The 17,910-nt window shown below is 42.0% G+C and overlaps 1 protein-coding gene across 1 annotated transcript in view; it reads right to left on the reverse strand.

Moving 5' to 3' along the window:
* DCX (doublecortin) overlaps positions 1 to 17,910 on the reverse strand; it is a 364,534-nt gene that overhangs the window by 158,505 nt on the left and 188,119 nt on the right. The window contains exon 5 of the mRNA XM_057538813.1: positions 9,214 to 9,248. The gene's annotated coding sequence lies outside the window, so the exon portion shown is untranslated. The remainder of the gene's footprint in view (positions 1 to 9,213; positions 9,249 to 17,910) is intronic.

Here is a 17,910-nt window from a genome sequence, read left to right on the forward strand (position 1 = left end):
TGACCAGTTGGGAGGGGAGTTAGGGAGACCAGTTAGGAGGCTATTACAATAGAGCTGGCAAGAAGAGATGGCTTGACTAGGATGGAAGTGGTGGAAGTGAAAGGAGCCAGTTAGATTTGTGATATTATTAAAGATAAAGCTGTCAGAACTTGCTGATGGGTCTCATGAGGAGTAAGAGGTAAAGAGAGGAGCCCATGATGATTCCTAGGCTTGGGGAGTAAAAACACTCATTGAGATCAATAAGAAAGAAGGTAGGGTGTTTGGGGTGTTAACGTTGGAATCAAAGGTCTGTGCTACATCACCATGAATATTCTAAAAACTATTGAATTGTACACTTTAAATGGGTGGATTGTATGGTATATGAATTATATCTCATTAAAGCTATTACCAAAAAAAAAAGAAAAGAAAAAGTCTGCGTTAGACCTGTAAGATGCCTCTTAGCCATCCAGAGAACACTTAGATACATGAAACTAAAGTTCAGGGGAAAGAGGTTAGAGCTGGAGATACAAATTTAGGAGTCATCAGCATGTTGATGGCATTTGTTCTGTTATATTGCCATGTTTAAAGACATCCCAAAATTTAGTAGCTTAAAGCGATGATGAATTATTATTTCTCATGATTCCGTGGGTTTCTCATGACTCACATGGGCTGCAATTATCTGGGAGCTCAGCTGCAGCTGGTACATCTATGTCTGGGGCCTTGCTGCTGTCATCTGGGGCACCTTAGTTCTCTTCCATGTGGCCTTTCTCTCCCCACGTGGTACCTCATCGTTTACTCAAGTAGCATAAGCTTCATACATGGGAGCTGGCAGAAGCTACTAGGTCTCTTAAAGGCCAAGAATTGTCACATTCTAATTTCACCCTTTGTGTGGGTCAGATCAAGTTACAAGGCCAGCCCAGATTCAAGGAGGAGGAGGGATCGATTTCACTTTCTCATAGGAGGAAAAATGTGCACATACAATAATGGAAGGAATTATTGGCTATCTTTGTAGATAATGCACCACAATATTTACAGTCATGAGACTGAAATAGATCACTAAGAGAGTGGGTACAGATAGATACCAAGGTATGAGGATTGGAGTCTAGGACACTCCATTGATGAAGAGGAACCTGCAAAAGAGACTGAGAAACAGTATTATGTGAGGTATAGGAAAACCAGGAGATAGACCTAGGTTCAAATCCTGGTGTTACCTTGGATACCCACTAGATCCTAGGTAAGTTTCTTAACCTTCCTAAGCTTAATATCCTCATCCATAAAATGAGGATAATAATAGCATCTACTTTTCTATTCGTTTTCTTTATCACAAGGCAGAGAAAGAATGAATAAATAAATAAATGAAAAAATAAAATTGTCCTTTGGATCAAGCACAAGGAAGCCATTGGTGACTTTGGAAAGTGGAATACTGGGAGCACAGGAGAAAATGACTGAGGGATGTAGTATCTGTAAAGAAAAGAAAAGGCCAGGGCTAGAGCAGAGCAAAATGTCAATTGTGAAGTTTTTAAAAAATATAGTAGAAAAGAAGGAAATCTTGTCATTTGTGATGACTCAAGGTCCATTATGCTAAGTGAAATAAGTCAGAGAAAGACAAATACTATATGATCTCACTATGTGGAATCTAAAAAAAAACACCAACCAAACAAACAAAAACAAACAAAAAACCCACAGGGCTTCCCTGGTGGCGCAGTGGTTGAGAATCTGCCTGCCAATGCACGGCACACGGGTTCGAGCCCTGGCCTGGGAAGATCCCACATTCCACGGAGCAGCTGGGCCCATGAGCCACAACTACTGAGCCTGCGCGTCTGGAGCCTGTGCTCCGCAACGAGAGAGGCCGCGATGGTGAGAGGCCCGCGCACCGCGATGAAGAGTGGCCCCCGCTCGCCGCAACTGGAGAAAGCCCTCGCACAGAAACGAAGACCCAACACAGCCATAAATAAATAAATAAATATTTAAAAAAAAAAAAACACAAGTTGAGCTCATGGATACAGAGAACAGATCGGTGGCTGCCAGAGTCAGGGGTGGGTCAAATGGGTGAAAGGAATCAAAAGGTACAAACTTCCAGTTATAAGTCCTGGGGGTGTAATGTACAGCATGGTGACTATAGTTAAATAATAGTCATATTATTTGAAAGTTACTAAGAGAGTAGATCTTAAAAGTTCTCGTTACAAGAAAAAAAATTCTGCATGTATTGTGATGGGTGTCAACTAGAATTATTGTGGTGATCATTTCACAATATATACAAATATCAAATCATTATGTTGTACACCTGAAACTAATATAATGTTATTTGACAATTGTGTCTCAATTTTTTAAAGATAGTAGATATTTCAACATGTTTAAAATGCTGATGAGAAGGAACTAGTAGAGAGGGAGTGGCTGAAAATACAAGAGAGGGAAGGAATAACAGATAGGGCATGGTCTTCAGAGTGTAAAGAGGATGGAATCCATGCAGAGGTGGGATGATTAAGTTTGGGCAGGAGGCAGGACTCCTCTTCTGCAAAATCAGAATGGAAAGAGATAAAGGAGGAGTGCAGATACGGATGAACTTGTAGGCAGTATCTGCTTTCTTAGTGACTCAAAACAGATGGTCCGTGATGAAGAGAGGCTGGCAGTGAGGCAGAGACTAATAAAGGCTGAAAGTGTATGGAGAATGAAAGACTGCTGAGAAGGAGGGACAGATCCAAGAGTGGTTCCATGCTGAGGATTCAGGTGAACTTGAAGATCATGCGGCACCAATGGGCCTGCTGGTGTGGTTGTCTACAGAGCTCTGCAGTCCTCGGGAAGGAGCAGAGATGGCGGATCCAGGGTTGGGATTTGTAGGGCAGACACTGCTAATTTTAATGCTGCCTTTTAGAAAGACTAGGAATGAAAAGTCAGTTAGGAGGTCTGTGCTGGGCTTAAATTCTTATTCTTAGTAATAACCAGTGACCTAGAAACACCCAGGAACTGAGGAAGAGGAGACTGAAAATTTCTGAGCACCTACCATTTACCAGGGCCACGGGATACATATGGGCATTTTCTCACTTAAACCTCACAACAACCATGAAAGGTAGAGAGAATTATCCTTGTTTTACAAATGAAAGTGAAGGCTCAGGGAGGCGAAGGAACTTGCCTGAGCCTGGTTTTCTTGTTGTTTCCTTGGGAATGTGAAGGCAGACGGAATATTGATGGGGCAAAGTGCGCACTGGGGCGTGATTAGCTTTATGACGTTATTTTGAGTCTCCACACATACTGCGTGTTTGGTGTTCCTCTGGGAAATAACCGAGAGGAGGCCAATCAGCAGCCTCTCCCTGCCTGGATGAGGGGAATATGCTCATTTATAATTCTGTCTTTTAAGATACCAGTATTGTTGCTTAGAGACTCCATCTAGCCTTACTCTCTTTTTCATTATATTTTCATGCAGGAGACTGTCTCTTCGTTTTGCCAGCACTAGCCCAGACCTTGTCTTTTTAAACCTCATTAAGTGGCTCCTCCGGTCCCCCTTTTGGAATGGTCTCCCTTAAATTTTCCTTTGACTAGGGTCAGAATGTCAGTTCTAATTGTTACATCTTTGTATCTGATTAATGACGTCACTGTTTCCTTTCCTTGCCAACTTCCTGACTTAATTACAAAGGGAGCCTCTCACATTTTAGAAACAGAGAAACCAAGACACAGTGTGAGCCAAAACCAGGTTTGTGGGATGTTTGCTAGTACCAGGTCTCTGTTGTGCATGATCAAGCAACTGAAAAATCCTGAGTTAACTTCCTGCTGGAGCATCCCTTGGTCTTTAGTGCAGGGTTGAGAGTCAAAATAGGTTACCACTTGTATTAGTCTTGGGTAACCAATTAGCATGAATAATGGCTTAGCCCTGGAGCCCCTTGCTGAGCTAGGCTTTAACCCTTTAGTTGCTGGATCACAGGGACAATAGTGCAGGGCAGGAGGGGATGGGCCAGCCAAGGAGGTGAGTGGAGGTTCTAGAGCAGTAGCTACTTACCAAACAATATGAAAGGATTTCAAGGCTTTCACAACTGGAAGAGTCTCATGAAGACCTGCCTCAGTGGTTATAAATGTTATCTAGGTGTGTTTATGGTCAGAAGGCAAGCAGGTTGATACTTTTCTCCTAAAAACGACATGAACAATTTTTAGACTGTTCATTGTTCCATTATGTCCATTCTCCCTTTCTTCCAAAGGTAAAGGATTATTAGTTGGGCATGTGGCCACTAAGCTTAAGAGTACATTCCCCAGGCTTACTTGCTGCTAGTTGTGGGCATGTGATTAAGCTACTGCCGATGGGATGCAGCTAGAAGAGAGACGAAGAGCCTTCTGTTCAAACTCCTAAAGGAAGAGGGCATCTCCTCCCTCTCCTACTTGCTTCATCCTGCTAATTGGTTCTTGGACATCGTGGAGAGCCATTTTGAGCCAGGTGGACAAGGGAAATACCCTAGGATTGGTGAGCCACAGGATGGAAGGAGTCTGGATACCTGGAAACCTCATGCAGCAGAATTGCCATGCAGACGTGCAGCCTGCACTGCCTACCTCCAGACTGTAATGTGAGAAATACACTTTTATTTGTTTAAGCCATTGTCAGCTTGGGTTTCTGTTACAAACAGCCAAAACAATATCCCAAATAGGAGGGTTTTGTGGGTTTCTCTCTTTGCTATTCTTTTTTTAAAATTTATTTTATTTATTTATTTGGCTGCTTTGGGTCTTCGTTGCTGTGCGCGGGCTTTCTCTAGTTGTGGCGAGCGGTGGCTACTCTTCGTTGCAGTGCATGGGCTTCTCGTTGTGGTGGCTTCTCTTGTGGAGCACGGGCTCTAGGCGCGCGGGCTTCAGTAGTTGTGGCACGCGGGCTCAGTAGTTGTGGCTCGCGGGCTCTAGAGCGCAGGCTCAGTAGTTGTGGCACATGGGCTTAGTTGCTCTGTGGCATGTGGGATCTTCCCAGAGCAGGGCTCGAACCCGTGTCCCCTGCATTGGCAGGCGGATTCTTAACCACTGTGCCACCAGGGAAGTCCTCTTTGCTATTCTTTTGATTCACCTGAACCACATATATGTATATGTATTCCTTTCTAACTACCGAGTTGAGAAGTGACACTAGAAAGGCACAGGTGCTGAGATCTAATATTGATTTAAGGCCCATTGTACCCTCCTATTGAGTGATGATAAGGCCAATTCCTTTTCCACTCAATGCCATTTCTGAGGTGTACATTAGGTACCCTTAGAGGTTGTGTTGATCATTTAGATGACCCCACATACCTCTTTTAGATTAGGAAACTGATACCAATGTACCACCCTGGAAGTGGAATGGAACAGACCTTGACCTTACTTTCTATAGTCTGTAGTTCAAGCAGGGACAGATTCATATTCCCCTTGAGGCTTAATATTCCCATGAGAAGAAGGTGATATGACACAATGCATGGAGTGGTGGGAGAAGAAAGGGCCACCTGTTCAGCCAGCCAGGTCGAGTTAGCCCTTGGGGATCACTGGGTGAGAGGTGACACAATTGGAATGGAATGTCTGTTTGACTAAATTGGGCAGTGGGATTAGTGATTCCCTACATTAAATAGTAACCTGATACCTGTTAGATGTAATATTTACTTTGCTGCAGAGAAGCTGCTTGCTCCTTAAAATAATCTATCTTAAGTCACAATTAGCAGAACAACAACAACAACAAATGAGATGGTGAAATACCATAGAGCAAGATTTGTGCTCTCTCTTTGTAGAATTTAAGCTGCAATTTCAGAGATGTTTATCAAGAGTTTATTGTAAGGTTCCAGTCAGGAATTATGATTTTATCAGCTAAGTCTAGAGAATCATAGGGCAGGAACTCGGCCCCCAAATAGCCTCAACAAACATTTTCCAGTTCCCTTAACATTTACTAAGCATTTGTACACATGTGATCCCCTTTAACACTCACAACAGCCCTGTGAGGTAAATAATATTATCCCCATCTCATGGATAATGCAACTGAGGTTTGGAGTGGTTAAACAAACCTCAAAATGATCTCCAGCCAGTACTGGGAGAGAGCCAAGACTTGGACCCAAGCCTATCGTCCTCTAAAGCACAAGCTGAAAGTTAAGTTCTGCACCTGAAGTTAATTTGTGAAGGACATGAGACGTGGCAGATCTACGTGCACAAGCTAGTTTACCTCTTGAGCCTTGAAGCTTGGAGTCAAGCAGTTCATTGGAGACCTATTTTCACAGAAATACCCAATTTCTTATGATTCTTGAAATTTGAATGACAGTTGTCAAAGATGATATTTTAGTTCTAGTGGGGCTGCTGACGTGCTATGAAAAGTCCCAAAATCCAGCAGCATGAGGAGACTGGGGAAAAGCCAGGTGTCTGAAGAATCCCCAACTTAGATCATTAGCTAGCCTAGAAAGAAAAATGATTATATCTTCAGTTGTTTGGAGCTCATCATAGGGAGACAGATACCTGATTAATGGAAAATTTTATTACAGGAAACAGCTTCACTTCTAGGCACAAGGATCGCTTATATGTTTTCCAGAAAGTGGTCTTCTCCCTTAAAAGTAATCTGCAGGGTCTTTAATGACCTATTCAGCACTGCTCTGTAATTCCCCATACTCTCATCTGAGAGTGAAGACAGGAAACCCAGTATTAACATGAACTCTAGACATCAGGAAAGGAAGGGAAACAAGCCTATTTGGTTTTTTGGTTTTGGTTTTGGTTTTGGTTTATTTGCTTTAAGGCAATAACTTCTGCCCATTCAAGTTGGAATCAGGACCTGGGCCTAGGGAACTTACACACTGTATGCTTCATTAGTGATTTGGGGACTTGGGGTCCAAGGCGAGTGGACTAGGTCTCTTTCCTCTGGGACCTGCTGAGAAAGATCTGTTGTCTGGGTACTTAGCTCAGCCTAGTGATTTAACAACAAATAACAGGGAAGGAAAAGGTCCCGGAGGGAGAGGCAAGATAGAGTTTGCAAAAGAGTCTGAGTTTATAAGACAAGCCTCTGGGGCAACAATCAACTCCTATGCATATTCACCATCAAACCCACATGCCAAGCCAGAGTCTGTGAGGAATACACAGCCCTACAGGTCAGTACCACGGAATCATTAAACCAGGGAGGAAATTATAAACACCAGTAATCAAATTAAACAAAAATAACCTTATTCATTCATTAATCAAACACTTGAGTGTGAGTTCAGTTTTCTCTAACCATAATGTACATCAGAATTTCTTTTCCTAATCAGTCCCCTGTCATGCAATGACTGCCCATTATCAAACTCCCTAAACATGGTTGCTAGGTAGTTAGAATTCAGTGAGTCTGGACTTGGCTATTTTACTGTATGTTTACTTGGTGTATCAACTAAGATGCTCTTGGTTGTAAATAACAGAACAACTTTGCCTCTTTTCTGATCAGGTGGTTTGTTTTCTTATTGTTGAGATATACTTAGTGACACTTTTAAACTGCCAAATCAACCAACCCTGAAGCCTGCTCTGACTTAAACATAAGGTAGTGTATCAGTTTCCCATTGCTGCTGTAACTAATTACCGCAAACTTAGAGGCTTAAAACAGCACAAATTTATTATCTTACAGTTCTGGAGATCAGAAGTCTGAAATGGGTCTTACAAAACTAAAATCAAGGTGTTGGCAGAGCTGCATTTCTTGTGGAGGATCTAGGGCAAAATCCATTCCTTCCTTTTTTCAGCTTCTAGAGGCAGCCCACATTCCTTGGCTCATGGTCCCACATCACTCTGACCTTTGCTTCCATTGTCATATCTCCTTCTCTGGCTCTGACCTTGCTGCCTCCCTCTCATAAGGACCCTTGTGATTACATTGGGCTCACCCTGATAATCCATGATAATCTTCCCATTTTAAGATCCTTAACTTAATCACATCTGCAAAGTACCTTTTGCCATGTAAAGGAACATATTCACAGATTTCAGGGATTGGAGCATGGGTATCTTTGATGGGCCATTATTCTGTCTACCACAGGTAGTTTCCTAGATTACATAACTGGGAGTACAAAGTCAGAGCAGGCTTCAGAGTTGGTTGATTCAGCAGTTTAAAAGTGTCATCAAGTACAACTCAATAATAAAAAACCAAACACCTGATTAAGGCAAAGGACTTGAATAGACATTTATCCAAAGAAAATATATAAATGGCCAATAAGCACATGAAAAAGTGCTCAACATCACTAGTCATTAGGGAAATGTAAATCAAAACCACAGTGAGATACCATTCCACATCCATTAGGATGACTATTATTAAAAAGAAAAAACAGCAACAGTAACAAAACACAAAATGACCAGCATTGGCAAGGATGTGGAGAAACTGGAAACATTGTGCATTGCTGGTGGGAATGTAAAATGTTGCAGTTGCTGTGGAAAACAGTATAGCAGCACCTCAAAAAATTAAACATAGAATGATCCAGTAATTCCACTTCTGGGTGTATACCCAAAAGAATTGAAAGCAAGGACTTAAACAGATATGTGTACACTTGTGTTCATAAGTACATTATTCACAATAGCCAGAAAGTGGAAACAACCCAACTGTCCATAGACAGATGAATGGATAAACAAAATGTGGTACCTACATACAATGGAATATTCTGCATTAAAAGAAAAAGGAAATTTTTACACATGCTACAACATGGATGAACCTTGAGGACATTATGCTAAGTGAATAAGCCAGTCACAAAAGGACAAATAGTTATGATTCCTCTTATATGATGTTTCTAGAGTAGTCAAATTCACAGAGACAGAAAGTAGAACGGTGGCTGCCAGGGGCTGGAGGGAGGGAAAATTGGGGAGTCAGTTTTTAATGGGTACAGATTTTCAGTTGAGGAAGATGTGAGAGTTGTGGAGATGGATGGTGGTGATGATTGTACAATAATATGAATGTACTTAATGCCACTGAACTGTACACTTAAAAATGGTTAAGATGGTAAATTTTATGTTCTGAGTATTTTACCACAATTTTTTAAAAAAATGTCACCAAAGACCCAGATTCTTTCCATCGCTGTACTCTATTACCCAGAGATCAGCCGCTATCTAAGGCTAGATTCTCCTCACAGTCATGAGAAATTTGTCAACAGCAATCAGAGCCACATGTTTGTTTTTATTCACAACTAAGGGAAGACTCTATCTCTTAAAAGCAAGGATAAAGTTTTCCAAAAGACTCCAATAAACCTTTACCTGAATTTCAGGCAGCTTGTGTGTCTGAACCATAACGGGCAAAGGGGATGGGTTTATCCTCAGACCAATCAGACTTACCCCTTGAGCTGAGGTCAATTTCCCAACTTGCCTGGCTGCAATTCAATGGAAAAGGGATAGAATGAGTCACAAGGAGTCAACCAAAATGATTACTCTTGCCACTTTACAACTTTTGTAACAACCTCAGCGCAAGTGCACAGACTTGGGTGCAAAACCTCTCGGCAAACTTCAAGCCATCTTTCCAACTCCTTGCCAGTTATCCCCTTCCAATGCCAGCAACACTCCCCTGCATCTCAGTTCTAATGCCTTCCCATCCCTACAGCAACAGGAGAGGTCATGTCTATGGGGGACAGGGAAGTAGATGGGGAAGGCATCAGAAAAGAGGCCACATTTACATTTGTGTCATTATCACCTGGGAAGTGCCTCAAAATTAGGGATTCCTGGATCCAACCCAAGAAGTGCTGAATCAGAACCTTAAATAAAAATTAAATTAAAATTGTTATTTCTCTTTCATGAATTTGCATTTTAAGAGGTGCTCTAGGTAATTCTGATGCTGGTCCATGGAATATACTTTGAGAAGCACTGGTCCTATCTTGGGTAAGAACTGTCCTAGGTGCTATGGATACAGTAACAAAGATGATCCGGGTCATACTCTGGAGGTGTTCACAGTCTATTTGGGAGAACAGATACTTAAACAATTATGACAAGACCTGATAGGTGCTATAGTAGAATCATGAATAGAAAATTCTCTGAGGCTGATACTGCCTAAGGGAGTCAGGAAAAGATTCACAGAATATTTGGCTATAGTGAGATAGCATTACAGGGTGTATGTACAGTGGGGAGAGAGGGAGAGGAAACAAAGTAACAATTTTAATAATTCAGGCTACCAGGAAGACTCAGTGAGTCCCAGATTTGGGTGATCGTGAGAAGCAGACATGCATTTGTGATTCCCTCATGGGATCTGAGTTCCCCACTTCTCACAGCTTTCACATTTTATTGTATTGCTCTGAATGTGATTCTAGTGTTTAATGATACATATTTTTCACATACATATTTATGTACAAGGTTGTATCAACAAAACCTTGTATAATATACTTTGGGATGGTTTAGTACATTTTCAAGTGTAGTTTTCACTATATGTAGTTAAACCTTATATTGTTGCCCTTAAACTGAATCCCACATCCCTATGCCTACTCTATCCTGGCACCTTAAACAACTATTCTAGAAGAGGAGTGGCAGTTATCCAGATGGAAAAGTAGGAAGAGCGATTCCAGGCAGAGGGACCAAATTGTCAGATCATGGAGCTACTAAAGAACATGACACATTTGGAAAACAGCCAATCAGAAGGTCGGCAGGGCTCTTCAGCGGGAAGTAGCAGATGTGATCAGGCAGGTCAGGTGGGGACAGATGATTAAAGACAAAGCTAAGAATTTGGCCCTTAAATGGAACAAAACTGGAAACCACTGAAGGAGCTTAAATAAGTGAATGACAAAATCGGATATGTGCTCTAGAGAGATCATTTATTGGCCAGGTGGTGATTACTCTAAAGCAGCAGAGACAGGGTCTCTCAGAGGTCCAGGGAGCTTGTCCAGTTCCATTTTACTGAGGCTCTTGGTATAATAAAGACAACAGATATGACAGAAGTCACCAAAAGTGTCTACTATTCTAAATGATTATGTTGAACAAATTAACACTTTTAACACACACACACACACACACACACACACACACACACTGGATTGCAATTCTGTTATCTCATTTGGAGATGTTGTAAATCTAAGTTGGAAACCTAGGCCACAACCTGGTTTTATTTCCAGACTCCACTACTTTTGAAAACTTTGAACAAGCAATTTCCTCTCTCTGACTTGGTTTTTTGACTATGGGAATACTAACTACTTTGTAAGGACTGGCTGAAAGCATATGTGTACAGGGTCTGGCATACTTGGGAGCTCAGCAAGTGTTTGTTAATATTTCTTCACAGTCTTTAAATATAACGAGCCTGTACCCATGTGCATTCATACAGGTGCCCCCACGTACATAAACACGTGCACTCAGATTCTGATATGCTGCCCTGGGGCCAAGGTTGGAAGGGAGATAGGTCCATCAGACCCTCCAGTGCCTCTCCCTGCTTCTATGTTGAGCCCCCATCACTGAAGAGAGAGTATAGCTCTATCTCAGGTACTTGCTCAGTAGAGCCCCCTGCCTGCACATTCACCTCTGTGGCTGAGTTATGCCATCACCCTATTCCTTCTCCCAAGAGTGTTTATGTAGCAATCTTAGCTCTGACTGTAGAATTAAAGAATGCCCTTTTTCATGTTAAAGGGATTTCAGGTATCCATTAGTCTTTACCAGAAATCCCTCAGAAGTAAGGGGGACTTTCTCACTTCTCCTGATGTTACACCTAGGAGGGCTCTTATCCTCAAGTGCTTTTGGGGTACTTGCCCTTTTCCCCTGCTCAAAGATCAGCACTCCCTTTGGGCTCAGTGTTTTTGTCTGGGGCATAGAGACCCGTAACTCACAGTAACAATTCCCTAGCTGAACAACAGCAATAACTCACAGTGCTGCAACAGGCTTCCTGGGTTCCTGTTAACTTTTCAGAGTCAAGTCATTGAGTGCATAAGACCTGGCACTCAGAAGCTCCGCATCACAATCAGGGTGATTTCACAACACAGCATCAGCTAAATGGGTCCCTGGGCCTGAGCCAACCTCCCAGGGCTCCAGCTCCAAGATTCACCGTTTGCAGGATCTGTCACTCAGAAGTCCTTGGGGATGGTATATTTTAAGAGCTAGTAAAGCACTACTCTGAAAAGAAACTTTGGAAAATTATTCACTGCACTCTGGCAAAAAAAAATCTCCATTTATCATCATTACACGCTGATAATAGATAATACTTGATTGTGCCCTCATTATATCCAAGCCTCCTACCAGTGGACATGGCAGAAGATAGGGATGAAAATATAAATGGCTCCCAGCTCCCATTCACTTCTAATTGTCCATTCTTCCTTTAAAAAGATGCTGCCATCATTCTTTATATCCTGTTCAAACATGAAATGATAGGATTTTGTTGGCTGAAAAGATTGCATGAGGCCATTTCATCTATCCCCTTACCTATAAATCTAGACTTAAAATCACCCCGAATAGCTGAGTATCTAATCATTTCTTGCTTCAGGGTTTAACAATTTGTACTACCAATAGTGTTTGCAATATCTCTATCCTAAATCCCTCCAGTTGCAACTTAATCTTCTGTTCTTTAGTCTTCAGTCTTCCCATTGAATATCTTCCAGTTGCTAACTGGTCATATTCCATCACTGTGGATTTTCTCCCCCATGGTGCTTGTTCATTTAAACATCCCTAACAAGCTCTATGCTCCAGCCCTTTAATTCACTCTGATAATCTTCATAAAAGCCTCTCCAAATCATCTTTGTCTCTCATGGATTGAGTGAATATGACCAACAACAAAAAAAGAAAGAAAATTCAGAAAAGATGAGAAAAGGTGAGTCTAAAGGGCACTTCTCCCCATTTCTGTTATTTATATCACTGATGTTCAAATGATATTTAGTGCTATTTTTATAGAATACATGTCCACAGTAGAAAACTTAAAAGCAACATAGAAGAATTAAAAATAAGGGAAAAAGATCTCCTGTAATCTGACCACCTAGCCCCAAGAGTTAAGATTTCCTTTGTGTGTGTGTTTGCGTGTGTGTTTCCTCAAATTGGGATCATGCTATATTTGTTGCTTTGTGTCTTGCTTTGTTAAGGTTGTATTTCATGGGAATTTTCCATATCGTTATCCACTCTTCCAAAATATGACTTTTTAATAGCAGCATAATTCTCCACCTTATGGATGTACCTTGGCTCATTTAATGATTCCCCTACCACTGGGCATTTAAATGGTTTCTAATTTCTCACCATTTATACATAATGCTATATCAATGTCCTTATACATAAATCTCTGACCACATTCCTGATCTTTTTAAAAAGCAGTATTGTGTGTGAGTGTGTGTGTGTGTGTGTGTGTCTAAATATCTTTGATTTCCTGATACCTATAATCTTTCAGATGAGATCTCTGGATAATTTTCTATCAAATTCATATGTAGACTCTGAATAACAAATGAGTAATCCATGACTTTCAATTCTTAAATAGCTTCCCCACAACTATAGGATAAAGCTCTAATTCTTTTTTTTTTTTTTAAGTTTTTGGCCGCACCCCACGGCATGTGGGATCTTAGTTCCCCGACCAGGGATCGAACCCATGCCTCCTGCATTGGAAGGCAAAGTCTTAACCACTGGACCACTGGGGAAGTCCCAAGCTCTAATTCTTTAGCAGACCGTCTAAGCCCCATCTTTCGACTACATGCCTGGAACTGTATACTTTAGCAATTCAGACTGCTTCTAGTTACTTGCACACTTCATGGTGCTTAATAACCGTTGACTACATTGTTCGCTCTGCCTAGAAGGCTTCTCTCATCTTTTTCCCCTCCCTAATCCTAAGCATGCCTTCAAGGTTAGTTCATGTGTCATCTCCTTCAGGCAATCTTTCCTGAATCCCCAGGTTGGGCTAAGTGCACCACCAATGTGTACCTGTGTCACCTAATGTGTGTTTCTAACATATTATATTAAAATCTGGTTTTATTTCTACTTGTGCCACTACACATTAAGCATCCTGAGGACAGGGATAATGTTTAGTTCATCCCTCAATGTGTAGTAGAGTAGCTAACATACGGTAGGTGTACTGTTGAACAGAACTGAGTACCTTTTTGTGCTCATACCTGTAATTGATGCTGGTAATTCAGTAAGAATTATTGAATGAAGTATCAAAATCATAATCTAGTAGAAGAGATTGGTTACAGAATATGTAGTTACATAATAACTATAATTCAGTGCTGCAAATTACTCTGGATTGATGGAGGAAGGAGCAATTGATTCTGCTTGGAGCTGGGCTGTGGTCTGGTCCATACGTTTCTTGTTTACTGCCTCTAAAGCACAGGAATCTCAAAAAGTCCCAATGATTCTTATTAGTTGGTATCTGTCTTCTTCTTAAATACGATAGCATTGTAATTCTAGTGTGATTTCTACTGTTGCCCTTGAAATTTTCATACCTACAGCCAACCCAATCTGGCACTATTTTGCCTCCCCCAAAATGTCTTTTGGAATGTCGAACTAGCAGAAGAAAATGCAAACCAGATACAGGTATCTCTAGACAGAATGAGTCACTTTAATGTTTCTGAGAAATACTGTACATCCTGTATTTCTCTTCTGACTCACCTCCATCAGAAGGAGAACGGCTACTGTACAAGAGTAAGGCCCTGGTTCAGCCGCATGGGGACTAATGTTGCTTCCTTCTCCAGCATTAGTGTGATTCCCATCGCCAGTTAATTGTCAATTAGCTCCTCAGGTGGCACAAAACCTAAGGTTCAGGAGGAAGGGCATGGAGAGACCAGAGGCACTTGCCAGGTGGCTAACTGACAAGGCAGGACTATAGAAAACTGTGGGTTGCCAGTAAGAGGACACTACAAAGGCATTTCCTTCGTCAGGGTACAGAGGAGTCCTGAATGGGCACTAAATGCCCAGTATGTTCCCAGGCCTGCAGAACGGCAGCTAAACCAAAGCAGCCCTCTATCAACTGACTTCTCCTAGGAGAAGGCAGTAGCTAGAAGCCCAGGGTAGGAGAGGCGATCACTGACCCACAGGCCTCCTGTTTTAAGTGAATTGGCACGATCCCTTCAAGAGCTGTGGATGACCAGGGCCCTTAATCAAGAGCAGATAGACTAGCAGCCAACCACCTGATTAAACTGATACTGGAGCCTCCACATGGAGAACAGATTTTTTTCCTCTATGCTTTAAATACCATCGAGCTTTCTAGAATGGCTGAATGCAGTAGAACAGGATTTTAAAACTATGACTTTAATACAAGCAGTCCCCAGCATACAAATGAAATGTATTCCACAGGTTTAATGGCTTGGAACTCAAAACACATTTTTTCCTATAGAATTAATGTTATACATTAATTCTCAGGTTCTCCTCCATCCCATTAAGAAACCTATTAATCCCCCAGTGTGCCTGAATTATAATACTATAGTAGTAGTTGGAATGCTATTTTCTTATTCTATATTAGTTGCTGGGGCCATGTAACATAGAAGTAAAGAAGACAAGAAAGAGGAAGAGAATTCTACACCCCTTGCTCCTCTCTTGGGAATAGTCCTGGCCTGCTTGAGGCAAATTTTGAAACATGCTAAATTGTTTCTGAAAAACACCCACCTTCTTTTTGGCACCTTTCCCAGGCAGGGCTCCAGTGCCTTTTAGGCTTTGTTAAGCCCCCCAACTCGACAGCTCCCTAAACTGCATTAGCATCTCCAGTCCCCTCCATGACTTCCAAATCTCTTATTCTCCCTCACTCTCCATAAAATTACTATTTCCTCACAGAAGTCCAAAATTTAGCTCATCCACCCCTGTGCCAAACCTGTTCTGCTACCTGACCTTCCGGGCTCTGTCAATAGCAATAAAATTCCTATTCAGCTAAGTTCAAAAGCACAGAGTCCTCTTTGACACCTTTTTTCCTCATCAATCAAACATCTTGTTGATTCCACTTCTGGAAGGTCTTTGGTTATCACCATCTTTGTTTGAGATCTCATCAGTGTAGTTGACAGCTGTAGTTTTGGAATCAGTTTATGTGATCTCTCACTTGAACTGTACGGAGGCAGCCTCCTGACTGCTTTCATTACCTAGCTCCTCCCTCTTCCCTTTTCTTTTTTTTTTTTTTTTTTTTTTTTATAAGGAAGCTCTGATCTTTTTTTTTTTTTTTTTTTTTTTTTAATTTTATAGCTACTTTATTTATTTATTTATCTATTTTTGGCTGTGTTGGGTCTTCGGTTCGTGCGAGGGCTTTCTCCGGTTACGGCAAGCGGGGGCCACTCTTCATCGCGGTGCGGGGACCGCTCTTCATCGCGGTGCGCGGGCCTCTCACCATCGCAGCCCCTCCCGCTGCGGGGCACAGGCTCCAGACGCGCAGGCTCAGCAGTTGTGGCTCACGGGCCCAGCCGCTCCGCGGCATGTGGGATCTTCCCAGACCAGGGCTCGAACCCGTGTCCCCTGCATTAGCAGGCAGACTCTCAACCACTGCGCCACCAGGGAAGCCCCTCTTCCCTTTTCTGATGGATGAACCTTCCTAAAGCATAGCTTTGATCACCTCCTCTATCCTTCCGCCCAAATCTACCATTGGTTCTCCTAACACCTAATAGCTACTTACTACATTTAGTTTTCACAACCAAGATGAGGTAGATATCCTTATTCCAATTTTGAAAATTAGGAAAAATAATTTACTGAAAGTCACCAGCCTGATCAGTGATGCAGCCAAGATTTGAACTCAGGTTTGTGTCCAAAGACCATGGTCTTTTCACGCCACACCACATCCTAGCGTAGCCCAACTACCTTATGTTGGCAATCAAGGTCTTCCATGATCTGGCTCCATTTTATTTCTCATCCTCTCTCACACCACTTCTCTTTCTATCCACTCTATTCCCAGCTAACCAGACTACTTGCTTTTTCCCAAACCTGCCCTGGATTCTACTACCTTTGTCTATGCTGGGTGGTGAGTCTTTTCCTTGTAAAGGCCCAACTCAACTGCTACTTCCTCAACAGAAGCCTTCCCTTCTACTACCCGCTTCACCTACAAACACACTCGAACACTAGCCAAAAGTTCTCTCCATTTTCTGAGTTACCACAACACTAATTGTAGCCTGTATTGTAGTTATTTGAATGGGGGTTATCATCCCAACTACTACTTTAAATCCTTGAGGACAGGTACCCAAACTTCCTATCCTCAGTCCTAGTAAGTGGAGGTGTCCATAGTAGGGATTCAGTTAATGTTTAAGGAATGAATTATTAGTAGAAATGAAGATTGCAAGGTAAAACAAAGCTGAATGTTATGATGAGGCGTTTCTATTTGATGAGAAAGCCCCCAGAGGATTTTGATCAGAGGAAGGCCATAACAAAAGTTGTCTTTTTTGAGTAACCAATGAAGATTCAAAGTATAGGTTAGAGGAGAACAGTGCTGAATTAAAGTCTCAGCTCTGTTATGCATTAGCTCTGTGACTTTGGACAAGTCACTTCCTTAATAACAGCTTTATTGGGCTTCCCTGCTGGCGCAGTGGTTGAGAATCTGCCTGCTAATGCAGGGGACACGGGTTCGAGCCCTGGTCTGGGAAGATCCCACATGCCACGGAGCAGCTGGGCCCGTGAGCCACAATTGCTGAGCCTGCGCGTCTGGAGCCTGTGCCCCGCGACGGGAGGGGCCGCGATAGAGAAAGGCCCGCGCACCGCGATGAAGAGCGGTCCCCGCACCGCGATGAAGAGTGGCCCCCGCTTGCCGCAACTGGAGAAAGCCCTCGCACGAACCGAAGACCCAACACAGCCAAAAATAAATAAATAAATAAATAAATAAATAAGAAAATCCTTAAAAAAAAAAAAAATAACAGCTTTATTAAGGTATAATTTATGTACCACAAAAATCACCCTTTTTTTTTTTTTTAAATCACCCTTTTAAAGTGTAAAATTCAGTGTTTTAAACTATATTCACAGTGTCATGCAACCATCACCACTATCTAATTTCCGAGTATTTTCATTACCCTGAAAAGAAACTCCATACTCGTTAGCAGTCACTCTGCCTTTTCCCACAAACCTGCCAGCCCTTGGCAACCACAAATCTACTCTTTGTGTCTGTGAATTTGCCTGTTCTGGACATTTCATATAAATGGAATC

This window comes from Balaenoptera acutorostrata, chromosome X, assembly GCF_949987535.1.
Source record: "Balaenoptera acutorostrata chromosome X, mBalAcu1.1, whole genome shotgun sequence".
In the NCBI taxonomy this organism is placed as follows: domain Eukaryota; kingdom Metazoa; phylum Chordata; class Mammalia; order Artiodactyla; family Balaenopteridae; genus Balaenoptera; species Balaenoptera acutorostrata.